Here is a 19,472-nt window from a genome sequence, read left to right on the forward strand (position 1 = left end):
TCGAACAATGACCCTCCATGCGCTTTAAATAGAACTCATGGACCAATCGGGTGTCAAGCCACGGATCAAGTGTCGGTAATACCGAGGTGAGAGTGAACCGTCGGATCACTACATATCGTGACCGTCGGATTGTAAGTTACAAAATGTACAACGGTAAAGAAACACACTTTACCTAACTCTAACCTAACTCTATACTAGACCAAGTTGAACTTAACTATATCCTATGTGTCGGAATATCCTAACAAGGGTAGAAGAAGTAGAAGAAGGTGAGGATGAGGATGGAGTTGAAGGTGGTGGCTTGTCACCATTTCATCCATTCCCTTTTGGAGGTTTGTCTCCTTTTCCTCCATTTCCTTCTGGATGTTTTGAGCTATCTCGTAGTTACCTTGAATTCATCTCCTAATAATGAAATTTTACGATTTTAGACATTTCAAAGAAAGTTTTTCTGAAAGTTCTTTCATCTTCAGACATCCCTTCAGGACTTTCTTCATGTGCCATGACTAGTGAAGCTTGAGGTATGACTGTTCTTTGTTATCACTCTGTAATTTCTTAAGGTTGTGAAAGAAACCCAAAGGTAACCACAAAACAAATTTTAAGCTTAGAAGTTAGCCCTTCTAAACTCAGAGAAGGATCTCTCTATTGGATTTAGATTTGTTGTTTTGAGATTTTATGCTAGTTATTAAGTTCATAGTTTGGTTTTTTTAAATGTTTGGTTGAAACTGCAAAGAAAGGCCATTGAGCAATGGAGTCAAGGTCTTAGGGTGATCAGATATAGAAATATCAGAATAGATTTGAAATAGGGCAAGGTAGGCAAACTATTGGATCTTTGAATCTTTTTGGAATGAAAGAGAGGAAAAGATTCAGATTCAATTAAACATAGAGAATTTTAGCATGAATTCTATATGTAATATTAGTTTGAAAACATATAGATCGCTTATAAGCCAGGACAGAGTGTAATTAAACAAGTTCAAACCTTCATCTTCTTTTAAATAATACAGATAAGAAAGACATATAAGAAAAAGAGATATAACAAGTTTACAAAAGGAAAGACATCACCAATTAGCCTGACACATGAATCCTGGAACAATATTTTGTATTAATGAAATGATCACTTTTAGCTCAGTGAACAAATTTACATCAAAATGTGCTTTCTTGATATAATTCCCAACATTTGTAATTCGTGAAGAGTTCTTTGGCGAAAATCACATAAAGACACTTTTGTCGACACGTTTCGAACCAACCAGTGTGGTTCATCGTCAGGACAAGTTGAATGAGCAGAACTGGCTTTGCACATTAAATAGATAGGGCAGAATATCCAATGACCCAATTTTCTAGACAAGGTAACGACTAAAATGACAACAGCTAGATTTGACCGGGAAACAGCTAGTTTGACTTTGATAAAGGGTAAAAACTTTATTTATTTAAATAAGTTAATTCGGTTATTGATCTTCTTGTTAAATAAATGTAAGTGGACCATTTTATAAATATATATTAGAATAAGTAAAATTAATATATTATCATAAAATAAATTAATTTCAAAAGGTTATTATAAATATTTAAAAATAGAGTGATCTATAAATATTTATTTAAATTTTAATATAAGTTAAAGGCACATATATTTATAAATAGAATTAAAATAAAATTAATTTTATATTCATGGTCAAAGAGTTTTTAGAAATATAAATATGTGTTAGAAAAATAATATATTATAAAATTAATTAAAATTAATCTATTTTATAATTAATTAATTTAAAACTAATATATTATTTAAATACAATATTAGAAATTAACTAATAGTCTATTGAGGGAGTTTTTCATAACAAGCACCGTGAGCCTGCTATGAAAAACTAACTGAGCATCTTCTGAAACTCAATTTCAAACATTATGATCTTGATGATGCAACTTTATTTGTCAAGAAAGTTGGCAAAACAGTTGCATATCTTGTGGTATATGTAGATGATGTTTTGATGACAGGGAACAATGAAAGCTACATTGCATCCATAAAGGAGGAATTGGGGAAAAGTTTTGAAATCACTGATTTGGGCTATGCTCATTACTATCTTGGCATTGAAGTAACCCAACATCCAAAGTCTATATTTCTTTCTCAAAAGAAATACATTGGAGATCTGTTGAACAGGTTTGGCATGACAGAATGCAATCCTCTTACTACTCCAATGGAACAAAACTTAAAGCTCACATCTATTGAAGGAAAAGAATTTGAGGATGCAACAAAGTATAGACAACTTGTAGGAAGTCTCAACTACCTAACTACTACCAGACCAGACATTTCATTTTCTGTTGGAATCCTCTCTAGGTTTATGCAAAAGCCTTGTGAGGGACATTGGTCTGCTGCAAAAAGAGTTCTAAGGTACTTGAAGGGAACTCAAGACTTTTGAATCAAGTATACACAGGTGGACGACTTCAGCTTGATTGGATACTCTGATTCAGACTTCGATGGAGACAATGAATTTGCCGTATCTACTTCAGGATATGATATGAGTCTTGGATTAGGAGCTGTCTCCTAGAGATCACGCAAACAATCAATTCCAACAAATTCCACAACAGAAGCAGAATACGTGGTAGCAGCTGAAGCAACAAAAGAAATTGTGTGGCTTAGGAAAATTCTTGAATATTTGCAGGTAAAACAAGTACAATCAACTCCACGCATGATTGACAATACCTCTACAATAAAGTTGGCCAAGAACCCAAAGTTCCATGATCAACGAAGCACATCAGTACTAAATATCCTCTAATTCGACATCATGCTGAGGCCAAAACAATCCATCTCCATCATTGTTCCACAAATGAGAAAATTGCAGACATCTTCACCAAAGCGCTTGGAAGAGAAAAGCTTGAACGATTCAAAATGATGCTTGGACTCACCAAAATCCCTTCAGATTAAGGGGGGAATGTTGACACCAACCCTCATGATTGGGTGAATATAATGTAAATAGATAAATAAGTAATATGAACAGTCATCGGGAGATGAACTGAACAATCTCTCTCTCATGTATTTAATGAAGACCTACCTGAAGGAATAAACATGAATCAATTTTTGGTTGAGTTACTGCCTGGCCTAACATGGAGTAGTATTATGTTCTACTCTTAGCTTTGAAATCATTCCCAAGGGGTCATATGACTAGGTGAAGCTGAGTTTGAAATTCATTTGCTTTAGGAGGATGTCGGCTTCTTTGGTTGCTGCTTTGGAATTGCAAATGAAAGGGTCGACCTTTGTTTTAATCTTAAACTATGATTTTCTCTTTGTTGTTACAAAATGGAGATCATCCATATGAATCATCTGTCTGATATACTATAATCATAAAATTCTCATTGGGACAAACTTTGGCAACTTGTAAGGTGGCAATTCACACCCATAGACCCTGATTTCTGTGTAGTTCTGGTACAAGTACCAGTCACCTATTTTGGTCTGATCACTAAGGTGTAAAATCTTTCTTATTTCAGGACCTATTCTAGGTTCAACTTCACTATTCAATGGGAAATAGACTATATGTAAAAATTGTTCAACATAGTCACTAAAAGTAAATTCATTAGAATGTTTCCTCATCAAGGAGGTCCAATGAATTACAGATCGGGCATTTCCTTGTTCATCCAATCTCTGTAATGGAAACTGAAATCTATCTAACTGATGGTGTAAAAACAAATAAACCAAAACTGATGCATATTTAAAGGTTCCCTTTGTAGAAAATTTCAAGAAATACTCATCAATTACATCTGCTAGGAACTGACTGTAATTGAAGATGGAGGGTTTTTCACTTGTTGTAAAGATTGATAAAAAACCAATGATGGCCTCATTAACCCACTGATCGAATTGGTAGACAAGCATGAAACAATTGGTATAATCTGTTTGGTCATCTTTGGAAACATAGAGGATGAATAGGGGGATTTTTCTTGGGTAATTAGGTATCCTCAAGGAGAAATGTTTCAAAAATCTTTGATATGTGAGGGAAGGTGAGGTTCTTGTAGAGTTCCATGAGGGAATATACTGTAAAAGGTTTCAGAGGTGCACAGTTTTGAATTTGGAGCATTTGGGAGATGGATTTAGAGGTGATTGTGAAAAGGATGTCATTATTTTGGGCCACAATTGCCCTCTGACTGGGAATATATCGAAATTGGAACCATGAGACAAACTCAGGGTAGTGGTAGGTCTAAGGGAAAATGAATTGGGGTAGGGAGGAATCCCACAGGCCCAATTCATCGTTGAGGTCTATGAATTTATGCTTTAACCAGTTGTGGAGTTCATAAAGGTCGAACTCACAACTGGTTTCACTGATTTTGTACTCTTGGTCTACTAGGGGTTGATGGTCCAGATCAATGACAGGGGGAAGGAGGGGGTTCTCTTCTGTAACCTTAGTTTTCCCTTTAGGAGCCATACTAGATAGAAAAGAACTGTGAATTTAGAGTTTACCCAAGAAAAGTTGGATGAAGAGTGGTGGTTGGGTGTACAGAGGTTATGCGTTTGTTGATTGGTCACAGTGACAGGCTGGTTTGATGACTGGTCGCTATAGTAGACTCTGTCTGCTGGTTGGGTACTTAGAACAAGTTCTAGTTACAAATGTCTCAAAACATTGAAAGGAGCGTGAATGAAAGAGCTTTGGCTTGTTTTATAAGCTAAAATCATGTTATCGTTAGGATTGCGCTGTTAAACAGGAGAAGGTTTGTTTTAACAAAAACGGTTATATAATGGATACAGGACAATGCCAAGTGTCAGAATGGGAGTGGATCGAAGGAGGGATATGACTGTGATGGGAGAGGAGCGAAGTGGGAGTTCCATGTGGGAGAATTGCATTGAAGCGGAGTGGGGACCGGGACGCGCCATATGGTGGAATAGAAGTGGAATGGGAGCATGGGGTGAGTCAACGGTCATAAGGTGGGAATGGGAAATCAGATTTTAGAGGGGGGTATGGTATATGGTTTCAGGCCAGGGGGAGGGGTCTAAAATGAGTATGGAAGAGACACATAGCAAAGGTGGTGAGCGAGGGAAACCACTTTTCAGAACACCCCCCCCCTCCCGGTTAATCGTCAGAGGGGTGGGGGGTTTGAACTCCTCGCCCACTATTGATCTGGGCGGGTGACATCTTCTGTCATTGATTGTTGCGCCAAATTTATTTATAAAACAACAAAAATGTGATATCGAACCAAACTTTATTCAATAACTATAGAAAATCATGATTTATAAAATGTGATAATTTATTATATTAACTTTATCTTAGTCTAATTTAACCACAATTACACAATGTTGTTAATTAATCAAACCTAAACTAAACTAATTAAAACAAGTCTAATCACACTTAAACAATGTGATTAAACCATTAAACCTATCTCGTTCTAACTCCAATGTGGAATTTTAACTAGCTACACATTATTTAAATTTCTAAAGGCATTTCTCATGCATCTTTTTTTATTTTTGAAATGCAATGGCATTTAGACTTGCTCACTTATTTGGGGTATTTTTCATTTTTTCATATTTTCATTTTTCACACATTTTTTTATATCCCCTTTTTCTTTTTCTTTTTCCTGGAAATAATTTGTAGAATGAAACATTATTTACAACAATCAAAATCATGAAAATTCACAGATAATCAACTTATGATCCTATAAATTATAGGACCCTAGTAGTGGCCCCAATGGGGATGGCATCCTCCTTGTGAGGTGTCAAGGACGTTGTAGATCAGTAGCCTTTATCCATTGGGCATGTTGTCCTTATCTGTAACTAAACTGATTACCTGATGTTATTCTTAAATATGGGTAACAAATCACCAGAAGCTTAGGGCCTTCTCTCCGGGATTCAACTCTTGATATGATCCACCCTCACTCTTGCAGTAGAATAGTAAAATGATATTTACAATGATTCTAAATGAAACTGATCTATTCTAGAAGAAAGTAATTTTTGAGTAGTTTTCCATTGACAGGTCCACCTGGTAGTCCTTCTCCATCCAATTCCGTTAACAAAATTGCATTGTTACCTTTGAAAGTCTCAAATTTATATGGCCCTTTCCACAAACTGTCGAATTTACCATGCTTACCTTTGTCTTCATTCCTTGAATCCCATTTTAACAGAAGATCATATATTTGGACTTCATCTTCTATTGTTCTTCTGCCGTGGATCTTATTGATTTTATTCTGAATGAGTTGAATTTTGTTGTAGACCTCCTCCCTGGATTGCTGCAAATGTATGGTCTGATTAATCCTTCTTTTCAATTCATTTGTTTCTACTTGTGCTTCCTGCAATAATTTTAGCACATGGATTCCCAGGGAAGTAGGAAAGGTTTCATCTACTCCATATACTAATTGAAATGGAGACATCCCAATAGATTTCTTTGTGCTAATTCTATCAGCCCACAGGGCATTAATCAACTTCTTATGCCACGAATTTTTATTTTCTTGCAATAGTTTCTTGGTGATCTTGACTAGACTCTTGTTAGAAGACTCAGCTAACCCATTCCCTTGTGGATAATAGGCAGTAGAGTGTCCTAATTTTATGTGGTATTTGTTGAAAAAATCAACCATTTTCTTTGATTTAAAGGCAGCAACATTGTCAGTGATAATCTTATGTGGACATCCAAACCTAGACAGAATGTTACCTTCTAAAAATTAAATGATTACAATGTATGTGGCCTGTCTAGTTGGAATAGCCTCAATCCACTTAGTAAAGTAGTAAGTGGCTATCAAGATCCATCTATGTTGACCTAAGGAGCTTGGATGGATTTCACCAATTAAATCCAGACCCCAATATTGTAAAGGAAGCTCAACTGAAATGGGTTTCAATGGTAAAGGAAAAAGCTTTCTCTTGCCTTAAAAAATTTGACACTGGTGGAAAGTGGTGACTTTATTATGCACATCTGCAAACAAGGTAGGCCAGTAAAAACTAGCCCTCAGGATTTTGTTGGTTGTGGTCTTCCAGTAAAAATGGCCTCCACAATCTCCTTGATGAAACTCTTCCATGACTCTGTCTACTTCATCCTTCAATAAACAGTTTAACAAAATACCCCCAACATCTTTCCAATACATATTCTGATCTAAAATGCAAAATTTCGTAGTTTTTAACTTAAGAAATCTAGCTTTAGTTTTTGTTAAACAAAGAGGAGCTTGTAAATTTTATAAAACAAAGATGATTTTTGCATACCATGGAGAGGTAGAAAATGCCTATGATACCTATGGAGTCACCATCTCTACTGTTCATCAAGTGCAGCTATAAAATTAATATCTAGTGCGTGAAAATTGGACTCAACCATTAGCTTAGCCAATCCCTTACCTTTGATGAGCTTGGTAGGTCTTATCTCAATGTCATATTCTAGGATGACTGCAATCCATTTTCCTCTCCTACCATCTGGGTCAATTTGTGTCAGAATATCCTTTACCACAACACTTGGGACAAATGCAATGATATGAGAATGTAGGATGTAAACTCTAAAGTCTTTTAATGCTTTCACCAAAGAAAAGGTATGTTTCTCCATGATGTTATACTTTAATGAGGCAGCCCTTAAAGCTCTTCTGAAAAAGATATGGTTTGTTCATGTCCTTCACCATTTTTCTGCAACAAAACAGTTGCAATAGTATTCTCAGATGCAAAAGAAAAAATCAAAAAATCCTTTGTAAAGTCAGGGCTTATCAAAACATGAGTAGTAGTTAAAGCTAACTTTATTGCACTAAAAGATTTATTGGCTTCAATATTCCATTTTATTTCAATATCTTTCTTTAGCATGTTTGTAATGGCTCTTAAGATTTCGGCCAAGTTAGGAATAAATCTTCTAAGGAAATTTATCCTACCAATGAAGGATTGAACTTCTTTCTTGTTTTTGGGAGGGTCAATTTTCAGTATGGCTTCGACTCTGCAAAGATCTATTATAATACATTTTTTTGAATTGATATGACCTAGAAGTTTTCCCTCCTCTAAACCAAAAAGAGTTTTCTTATGGTTTAAGGAGATACCATATTTTCTGCATTTTTCAAAAACTTTTCTTAGGTGTGGAAAATGTTCTTCATCTATCTTTGAAAACACAGTAATATCATCTAGGTAGATTACAATGAACCTATCTATTTCATAAGCAAATGAAATGTCCATTTCTCTTTGGAAAGTGGCCCAAACATTCATAAGGCCAAAGGGAATTTTTACATACATAAAAGTCCCCCAAGGTGTAATAAATGTTGTTTTCTGTTGATCATCAGGATGAACTAGAACTTGATTGTATCCTGAGAAACTATCCAAGAAAGAGATTACGTTGGAACCAACTACCTTTTGTAGGATGTGATCCATTTTGGGCAGAGGGTAGTTTTTCTTAAGAGAAACCTTTTTTAGATTCATAAAATCTACACATAACCTAATTTCACCTGTTTTCTTTCTGGTAGGTACTAGATTAGAGACCCATTTCGAAAATCTGAGGGGTACAATGGTCTTTGCATAAAAAAAAAATTGATTTATTTTTCTATCAAAGGTAATAACACTGGATTCACTCTCCTCAATTTCTGTTTGAAGGGCTTTTGATCTTCTTTGATGGGCACTGTGTGTTGTGTGATACTAGTATCATATGATTTTAAATCTTCATAGCTCCAAGAAAACACATTAAATAATTCCTTAAATAGCTCAATGTATTTTTATTTTTCTTTTGGACAGTTTCACAATTTTAGGATTCTTTACATTTCCTATGTTACAGTCCTCTATCTTGGCTCCTACTTGTTCTATTTTGGATTTTTAGCTACATCATTGAAGTCAAAAATATCTTCCAATGGTACCAATCCTCTTGGCAACACATTGTCTTTTAGTTGGAGAACCTCAAGTTCTTCTTGATTGTTATCAACTTCATTTAACACTATTTTGCATTTTCATCTACATCATTATCTGTATCAATATTTACAGGCTCAAAATCATCCTTTAATTGTAAAAAAAATCTCTACTTATTTGTCACTTCCAAAGACTTGCCAGTATCTTACATTATCTGGGACAGTTGGTCTGTGTTTTATCTCAACCTCATATTTTCTATTAGGATGGAATGGAACCTTACAAGTACTAGCTGAAGTAGCTAAAGCATTTGCAAAAATATTTTGGCCTCTAGAAATAAGAGACAATTCATATTTAGGGAAAGATTGAAGAAAATATAAAACTACATTTCTATAGGTTCTTAATCTAGGGTGCTTGGATGAATACACACCTTTAATCTGGTTAATGATGAGTTCTAAATCTTCGTCCACATAAATTATTTTTTCCCCTAACCTCTTTAAAAGTTGCAATCCTAAGATTAATGCTTCATATTCAACGATATTGCTTTTACATTGAAATTTTAGTTTGTAAGAGTGTCCTTTAGCTATCCCTGTTTGTAATTTTATAATCCAGGCACCTGCCCCTCCTCCTTCCTTTCTTACAGACCCATCAAAGTCCATGACCCATAGGGCTTGACTCTCTTCCTCTAGTTTCCCACGTTCAAATTTCATTTCCTCTATCTTGCTTAGCCCAGCTTCTAAATGTGAAACTTCCTCCTCTACAAATTCATCATTGTATAAAATAAATCTGAATGCACATAGTACAAGGGCTAATTGTTTGGTTTTTCTTGGCTACTAACCATGTATTTCATGAGTCTCCATGTATAGCCTTCTCTGCTGACCAAAAACAGGAATGGTAGCATAGGCCATATCCATTTTCAAAGTACCTTGTAGCTTTGCTCCCCGAGATCTTGATAGTAATATTCCATAATTAGGAGGTATGTTTGCTACTACAATGTCCATGACTAGACTTTTGGTTTGGATTTGGGCTAAAGTGACACACAGGTCTTTGATGAGACCTAGGCATCTGACCTTGCTGGAATCAAAGGAATACAAATCTTTGTAAGGCCTTTTGATATCTAAACCTAAATTTTCCATGATGGCTCTGGGCATCAGATTGTGAGAAGCACTAAAGTCAAGTATTGTGTTATGTATAATTTTGTAATGAATATTTAAACTAATGTAGAAAGGAGGCATAGTTCCATCCTAAGATTTTCCTTCCACTTCAGGTCCAAATAACAACTCAGGTTGGTCATCAGTCAACTTTACTATGTCTGTCCCTTCCCGTATTTTCAGGGCTTTCATAACTTGGGACCTATATGCATTTGTATTGATTAATTCTATTAAAGGAATTGAAATTTTAACTTTAGCCAACTCAGTCTAAATGTTGAAAGAGGTTTGAGTTTTGTCTATCTCTTTGGTATTCTGATCTTGTTTTTTAGGAGCCTCTTTTTGAGAATCATCCTTTGTTTTGCTAGTGGAAGGGGCATCATTCTGAATTTTTCTAGGAGGATTTCCAACATTCTTTTTACTTCTTAATTTGTATTGCTTATGCACTTCCATTATAGTTTTTTGGTATCCTTGTTTATACTCATCTAATTCTGAAGGGAGGGCTTCTGGTTGTGACACCAAGAATAGATCTTGCTCTTCTCTGGTCAAGAAATTATGATCTATCTCACTTTCTCCAAATAATTTTATCTGGTTTTCTTCATGATCTTTTGTTAACTCAATTTCTTCATTAGCATAGTTTTCTTGGAAGGGATGCCTAATCTGTTGTTGATCATTGGGCCCTCTTTGTTCTCTTTGTTTGATTAGGGGTGGATTCCTCCTAAGATTTTGATTTCTATTTTAACGGCCACCTTGATTATCTCTTGGAGGAGTTATATCAGTCAAACTTATTCTCTCTACCATTCTTTCCGAATACCTAAATAAGCTATCCAACCTAGCATCGGATGAGGAAAAAGCAGTTTCCACTTTGATAGATACTCTCCTTTTAGCTTTTAGCCTAGCTCTTTTGTCTAACAGATTAGCTTCTACACTAACTGAATTTCTCTGCATCTCCTCAAGAATAGCATGATTTCTTTCTCTAAGTTGGTAAGACATGTATGGATCAAATCCATATGGGAATTTGACTAGGGCTAGACTTGGTGGGGGTTGTATGGAAGTGGGGATAGAGTTGTAAATTCTGTTGAATCTGGCACAATAATCCTGGATTGTTTCACCAGGGGCTCTTTTGATAATTTCATACTCAGCGAAAATTTGAAGAGGGTTTTTCTTCACTTCCCATCTTGCAAGAAAATTCTAATGGAATTGTGTAAGGTCTGGGATAGACACAGCTTGTAATGATTTAAACCATTTTTTCACTTCCTCTATTAAACTTTTAAAAAACAGTCTCATCTTTACATCATCCTCGTCAAAATCTTGTAAGTCAAAATAGCCATTCATCCTATCTACATGTTGTTGAGAATTAATTGGGAATGTGCTATCAAACTGAGGTATCCTACTTTGGTAGCCTTGTGGTATGGAATTGAGTTATCCAGTTAAAACCAGGGGGGCATACCTACCTGACATGATCAATGTGTGAGAGGAGGAGGTAACTAAAATGGAGGTGGACGAGGAAGGGATAAAAGGAGGTAAAATTACACTTTGTTGTGTTGATGTAGAGGTGGTAAGAATAATAGATGAAATGGATATACTGGTAATAAAGGGAATAACTAGACGTGTAGTAGAAACAGAGGGAATCTATGGTGGGATAGTGGAAACAAGAGGAATCTCTAGAGGAATAGTGGAAACAAGATGAATCTTTGGAAGGATAATATAAACAGGGGGAATTTCTAGTGGAATAGAAATACTAGGTGGAATTAATGGTGGGGTTGGGGATGAAGCAGTCGAAGAAGAATGTGAGGATTTAGGTGATCCAAGATATTTTTGTATAATTTGATCTAGTTAAGATACCAACACTTCAAGTTTGTTAAATTGTTTGATGATATCATCATCAGAGTTTGATTTCACAATTTTATGCTTTGAAATGTGGGGTTTTAAGATGTTTTAATCAAAGACAGTTTCAGCTACAAAATTTTCAAATTTAGTTCAGAAGAGACTATGTTCAAAATCCAAATCAAATTATATATATTCTACTATTTCAAAGATTTCAAGCAAAGAATTAACCCTAGGGAGAGGATTATTACTTGCCTGGCTCTTGGCTAAACTTTTCTTTCTAAGATTTTTTTCAGGGTTATCTACAATTTTTGGTAGATCACGATCTAGATTATCTCTAGTATGTATCTTCTTAGGAGCCAAATATGCAATAGTATATTTACAAATATAAAATATGTACAACTTATAAGTGGAAAACAACCTTAAATCAGATCTATTTCTCAGCCACAAACCTAGAAATAACTTTAAGCTTTGAAATAAAAAAATTTGACCAAGGAAAATTGAATATAAATTTGATTTGTTTGAAGTCCCCAGTATGGTCGTCACAATATTATCACTCCATAATTTCTTAAATCCGTGAAAGAAACCCAAAGGTAACCACAGAACCACTTTGAAGCTTAGAATCTAGCCGTTCTAAACTCAGAGAGGGATCTCTCTATTGCATTTAGATTTGTCGTTTGGAGATTTTATGCTAGTTATTAGGTTCAGAGTTTGGTTTTTTGAAATTTTTGGTTGAAACTGCAAGGAAAGGCCATTGGGCAATGGAGTCAAGGTCTTAGAGTGATCATATACATAAATATCATAACAGATTTGAAACGGGGCAAGGTAGGAAGGATATTTGATATTTGAAGCTTTGTGGAATGAAAGAGAAGAAAAGATTCAAATTCAATTAAACATAGAGCATTTTAACATGAATTCTATATTTAATCTCATTTTGAAAACATATAGATTTCTTATAAGCTAGGATAGAGTGTAATTAAGCAAGTTCAGCCCTTCATCTTCTTTTAAAAAATACAGATAAGAAAGACATATTAAAAACAAAGATATAACAAGTTTATAAAAGGAAAGACATCACCAATTATCCTGACACATGAATCTTGGAACAATCTTCTATATTAATGAAATCATTACTTTCAGCTCAGTGAACAACTTTACATCAAAATGTGTTTTCTTGATACAAGTACCAACATTTGTACTTCGATTTTTGAAGTACTTATACAAAAATTATCAAAAATATCTTGAGTGAAAATATCAAGATTTTTACAAAATATCTTAAAAACTAATTACAGAAATAGTACAAAAAAGTAGACAACTAAAGTTGTTGTAGTGCTCTGGCACTATCTTCGAGGATTGCTAGTGATGACTCGGCCTGAAGAAGTGTTGCCTTGATGTTGAAGGTAAAAATTGTTTTACACAAGTAACTCACACAATTTGTCCCATCGGTCTTCACTTGGAGTGGAGAATTTGAGTAGGTTCCTGTAGATTTCATCCACTTTGGTGTACTTTTGAAAAGTAGGTTTGATAATAAACAAATGTTTTATCTCATGTTTGGTCAGTAGATCAAAATCCAAAGCTTCCATGAAGGCTTTTCCTGCGATGCTTCCTTTTATGGTAGAAAATTTTGACTTATCCCTTAGTATGGTATATAATTTTTGATAATCTTCTAAACTGACCAACTTATCTCTAATTCCTATCAAACCTGACAGTCCTTTCTGATTTAGCACATTAAAATTCCTGTGGAATGTTTGAATGTCGGACTCCATATTGTGACACTTTTTCTCCAATTGAAGCATAAGGTTCCTTTTTGTAAGGACCCTCCTCACCTCCAAAACTGTCTTTGTCCTATCTGCAATTTCAAATTCTTCTAATTCTTCTTTAGTATTCGAATTCAAAGTTAAAATCAAAGCAGTGGCTTCTCTTGGATTTTGTCCTAAATCTGGTTTCACCTCTTCAATTACCTCTTTAGATCTTTGTATTAACTCCTCTTTCTCGAAAATAATCTAAATTGAGGGCCATATTTTAGCCATGACCTCTTTTATTTCTATCCATATACTTTCTTTTGCATGTGCCATTGTAGACTCACTTTGCAATTGTTCAATCCTTTATGTTAATCTATGAGTTTTCTACAATTCTGCTAGGTATACATTGTCAACTTTCAGCGTCTACTCCTGAAGATTATTCAGCTGAGTTTTCAGCTTCTCAATTTCCTTTCCTCTGATTCACAGTTCATCCATTGCTTTGATTAGTTCTTCTGAAGAATCTGTGGATTGTGCCTCCATAGTGATGGTTGTTGAAGTGGATGCCCCTGTTGCTGATGTAGATGAAATTGGAACTGTTGTCAATGGAATGTTTGCCAACTGTGTGGATTTTTCTCTTTCATTTAACAATTTCTCCATCGCAACCTCCATTGCTTTGATCTGTCAATTTTTCTCAATAATGATTCTGAACATGTCTTCCTTTTCCTTCTCTAATTCTCCAACTTCCTTAGTTTGTGGGTCTTATGTGGAGGGAAGCTTGAGCTGCTTCTTGAAGGATGCAATATCAGCATTTTTCTGTCTGATAATCTCCTCTGCAGCTTTCACATTGTTGGGATCATATCCTAGTTTGATTACAAGATCCTCTGAAGACTTAATTTTTGTGTCTTTAGCTAGAGAAGAGGCCTAGAAGCTGCCATTGCTGAAGTTTTCAAAGTCAAGTACAACATCTCCCATGTTTGCTTGTGGAGGTCTATTTGATCAATTGGATGAATTTAATTAGTATTGAAGGAAAAAAGTGATATTTTATAATCTTCATGAGTCTTTGGGAAAGGGATCTGAGCCTGTAGGAAGGCTATCTTAATCTTCCCTTTTTTTGTGTCAAAGGAAGAGAGTATTCTATGTTGTGAAGATTTTGTTTGCTTCCAAAACTATGTATATGTTGTAGCTTTTAGATATTCATTTTTCTTCTTGATCTCTCTGTACTTAGAATATATGTTTGGTTCATCTTGGTCATGAACCAATTCCCCTGACTGAGAGGTGTCTAATGGCTCCTGGGAGGTCAAAGAGGATGGAGATCCTATAAAAATATCTTCATCCCTCCTTGAAGCATTAGGGCTTGTCAAAATAATGGTGGACTATGTATTATCTTCTTGTAATATTTCTTATGTTGGATTAGTCCTTTGCCTTTTCTTAGAGATTTGAAACTCTTTCTCTGGAATTTTTGTGACTATAGGGGAAGCTTCTTCCCTTGGTCTCTTGTCCTGCTTCTTCTGTGGTGTAGGAGTCTGTGTTGTTTTAGTGGAGATTACATGTTCTTTTTCCTCCTGTAGAGTGTTTAACCATTGATCATGGTTCATGTATTTCTCAATTTCTGGCCTGGGAGTGTGAATGTATGGAGTAGTCTTTTGTTCTACTCTTAGCTTTGAAATCATTCCAAAGGGGTCATATGACTAGGTGAAGCTAAGTTTGAAATTCATTTTCTTTAGGAGGATGTCATCTTCTTTGGCTACTGCTCTGGAATTGCAATTGAAAGGGTTGACTTGCGCTTTAATCTTAAATTGTGATTTTCTCTTTATTGTTACAAAATGGAGATCATCCATATGAATCATCTGTCTGATATACTCTAATGAGAAAAATCTCATTGGGACAAAATTTGGCAACCTATAAGGTGGAAATTCACACCCATAGACCCTAATTTTGGTGTAGCTTTGGTACAAGTACCAATCACCTATTTTGGTTTGATCATTAAGCTGTGAAACCCTTCTTATTTCAGGACCTATTCTAGGTTCAACTTCACTATTCAATAGGCAACATACTATAGGTAAAAATTGGTCAACATAGTCATTGAAAGTAAATTCATTGGAATGTTTCCTCACCAAGGAGGTCCAATGAATTACAGATTAGGCATTTCCTTGTTCATCCAATCTCTGTAATAGAAACTGAAATTTGTCTACTTGATGGTATAAAAAAAAAATAAACCAGAACTTATGCATATTTAAAGGTACCCTCTATAGAAAATTCCAGGAATTGTTCATGAATTGCATAAGTTAGGAACTGATTGTAATTGAAAATGGAGGGTTTTTCACCTTTTGTAAAGATTGATAAAAAACCAATGATGGCCTCGTCAACCCATTGATCGGATTGGTAGCCAAGTAAGCATGAAACAATTGAGATCATTTGTTTGGTCATCTTTGGAAATATAGAGGATGAATAGGAGGGGGTTTCTTGGGTAATTGGGCACCCTCAAGGAGAAATGTTTCAAAAATATTTTCTCTATGAGGGAAGGTGTTGTAGTGGCTACAACCACCTCCAAAAATTTTCCTTAGCTTCATTTTGGAGCCTCCCTTCCAACCTTCACAGCAGCTTGTCTTGCTTCATCGGGTTCACAAGCTTAATTGTTTTGTTTACAAAAGCAGTCTGTCGATCACAGCTTGATGCATTCCCCTCACAGGTTGTTCACCCAGACTTGGTCCAGCTACAGGCTGAGCATCTTCCCCAAGAAAATTGCACATTTTTGGAGGGAAACCAACCTTCCCTCTAGAAATTGCACAATCCTGTCTGGCAGCCTGCTGGGCTCCAAGATTGCACAATTCTGCCAGTCAGCACTCCCAGTAGGAATTGTACAATTTTCCCCAGTAGGGCTGCTTAGCCCGGAATTTGCACAAATCTGGGCAGCAGTCAGCTGTTCTCCCTATAAATTGTGCAAATCTAGTAGGCAGCCAACCATAAATGCGCATTTTCTCCCAACAGTCGATCAGTCTCTTGCATGTGCAGCTGAGTTGACCGGATCCCTCCGGGACCGATCAAAACTGAATTGCATGCATGGGATGCTTCTCCCAAGGCAACATGCAAAAGGAATCCCTTGTTTCAAGGATCTTTTTCTAGCAGTTGGAGGTTACATCCAAGGATCATTTCAAAAACCTCCCCCCAAATGTCGCTTTCCCTAGTTTGTGGCATGCGTGCCACAACCTCGATCTTATCAAAACTCATCAACCGGATGTTGCAGAGCTCATTCCTCATATCAACCTTGCAGCTCTGACATCCCACATCACATCTAGGAGTTGTCAGCACATTCAGCTCAGCTTTTTTGGGGTAAGCTCGCTTCCCATGCCTTGTGTTGCATTTTTTTCGCTTTTTGTGTTTTCACTTGTGTGAGTATTGTTTACTTGATTTCAACGAGCGCTTGTTGTCGTTTACATGTATATTATCTTATCCTAGCATTGTTTCAGTTTTTATTGCTATCTCACTGTTGTCACATGCATGAAACTGTTTTTCACGAATAGTCACCGATTCGGTGACTCACCTCACCCACATGCATGTTGTTCCGTTTTATGAATCTGTCATTCGCCATTTGCATGCATGATCATTCACTTATGCTTACACTCAGTATCACTATGCATTCGGACTCACATTCACTTTTAGTTGCCCGTCAGCGAGTTTGGGCAGCCTTGGCCTGGACTCTGCCTCACCAAGACAGCATTGCACAGTCCTAAGAGGAAAGGCTTTGTCTTACTCTTAGGAAATGCACATTTCTGCCTAGTGACTATCCCCCAGGAATGCTTTGTGCATTTTTGAGGGACAATGACTGTTGGCCCAGAAAGTTGCGCAATGCAGTCATTGGGCCTATAGCCATTACCGGCTGAGATTGCACATTGCGAAGTTCCAACAGTCAACAACCAGGCTGGACTATGCATTGTGCAGTTCCAGTAGTCAGTCAGTCTCCTAGCATCCTAGACTATACCTTGTGAAGTCTTGGTAGTTAGTCTCCCGACCTCCCGGTCGAAATTGCGCAACCTTCATGAGTAGTCAGACAAGTATGTCGCAAGTCAGTTCTCAAGTTCATTTTGGTTTTTGACTAACAAATTGCTTTCCATGAGTTTTTCCATGTCTCTAGGTATTTCAGGTGTTCATATGCCTCTCAGTAGTACAGGTACAATAGTTTCCAAGAGGGAAGAGTTGAAGACACCGTTCAGAGCACACTTGGGGTTGCAGTCGATAAAGTGTCTATGAGCTTGCCTACTCATGAAGACATCAATTTTCTCGTAGACAAGGGCATCAAGATATGACAGAAACAAAATCACAGCGAGTGGCATCATGAACAGCAACTGAAGGCAGCATACCGAATGCAATGAATGCAACAGGAAGGTTGTTGACAACACAGAGGCAGAACAAATTTGCAAGCTCAAGCAAATCCTTTTATGATGAAAGCAACTTTATAGACTCATGCTATGAGGTGACGACACGACATGAAGATCACGCGAAGATAGAGAATGGAACAAAGAAGGAGTTTCATGTGCTAAAGCAGCAACTCAAGGAAGAACATGAAGCTGCACAAATAGACAAATGAGTTGCAATAGGAACAGGAACAACAGTGAGTGCAACATGCACTCATGGATGAAACTGTGCTCGTACACGTTAAAGATCCATCCCAACAGCAGGCAGGGAGTAGACATGGTGAACAGTGTTGTTGAACGCTTGCAAGGGATTCAACAGCATGCATGTCATTGTGCACACGCATGCAATCCAACCCATTCAGCATACTCACCAAGGCAAAGACAAGAAGCAAGTCCAACTGGAGCTGAACATGTACTTCGGCAAGTTGATGCGCAGACCACCAGCAAACGCTTGAAGATCAACACGGAAACTATGCATCAGGGTCTTTCCTATTCATCCGCACCCAAAAAGACCATGCGCATGTTGATAGACAAGTTGGATGGAGCCGAACCAATGCACCGGATCCAACGGAGGCGAGAGTTCGCTTCAGCAAGATGTCACCATGGGGTGCATGCACACCATCATGGATGACCAAGCTTGGCATCAACTCACCACTTTTGCCATCAAAAGCATGTCAAAGAGTTGGTCTCATCACAATGGACTGAGTGTCGGTGATGTCTTGCATAGCCTGCTCAAGCCATGTTGTCTCACATGAATTCATGTGCATTGTAATGTAACGTCGTGTCAAGTGTAAGTCAAGTGTCAATAGTTGGATGTAACAATCATAGAGTAGATGAAGAGTCATGAGGTTAGATGAACTGTCACAAAGGGGAATGTCAAGGGTCACCCCACCCTTCACTATAAATAGTCCCTCATAACTCATTGTAGAGGCTTTTGGTCAACCAAGCTTCTAATAAGACTATCTTGGAAAGAGCTTGGACAGTATTGTAATGTGCCTTGGCTTCTCCACTGCACGGAGCTAGTTCATCTCTTTGGAGGAGCAGGTGGATGTGGTTGTAACATTCACTATTGGGGCTAGCAGGTTTACGTGGATGTATTAAATGATTGGAACTTACACTTATTTATATAATAAGAGCCAACACATTTTCACACATGTATTGTATTTGTTGTAAGACTGATCTTTAACCCTTGTAATGCATGTTGCTTTAACCTGTGTTCTACATCTGAACTATTTCATTTGTTGTAATGCATAATCTATTAATGGAAATGTGTTGTATATGTTTTTAATGTTGTCCCATCCGTGTCGACTGCTCTATCAGACATCAAACAGACCTTTCATTTGAAGCTCGTTGTAACAACCGTTGCACTCGTTCACACTGATCCATGAGTGTTGTACATGTTATATTACCTTCTATGTTGTGATTGTCGCATCCATGTGGACTACTCTGCCAAAAGTTGTGTATGTCCGGTGTGTTGTGTGTTCCTAGCCGAGTTGGGATTGATCCCTTTCAACCTAGAACTCACCTTCACCCTCATCTCAACCCTCCTGTGTTAGAACCTCTCATACACCTTCCTTGACTCACTGCAGTGGTCACACCCTTGCTACTG

Source organism: Pinus tabuliformis, chromosome J, assembly GCF_031772625.1.
Source record: "Pinus tabuliformis cultivar Carrire ecotype Pingquan chromosome J, CPIR1, whole genome shotgun sequence".
Taxonomy (NCBI): Eukaryota; Viridiplantae; Streptophyta; class Pinopsida; order Pinales; family Pinaceae; genus Pinus; species Pinus tabuliformis.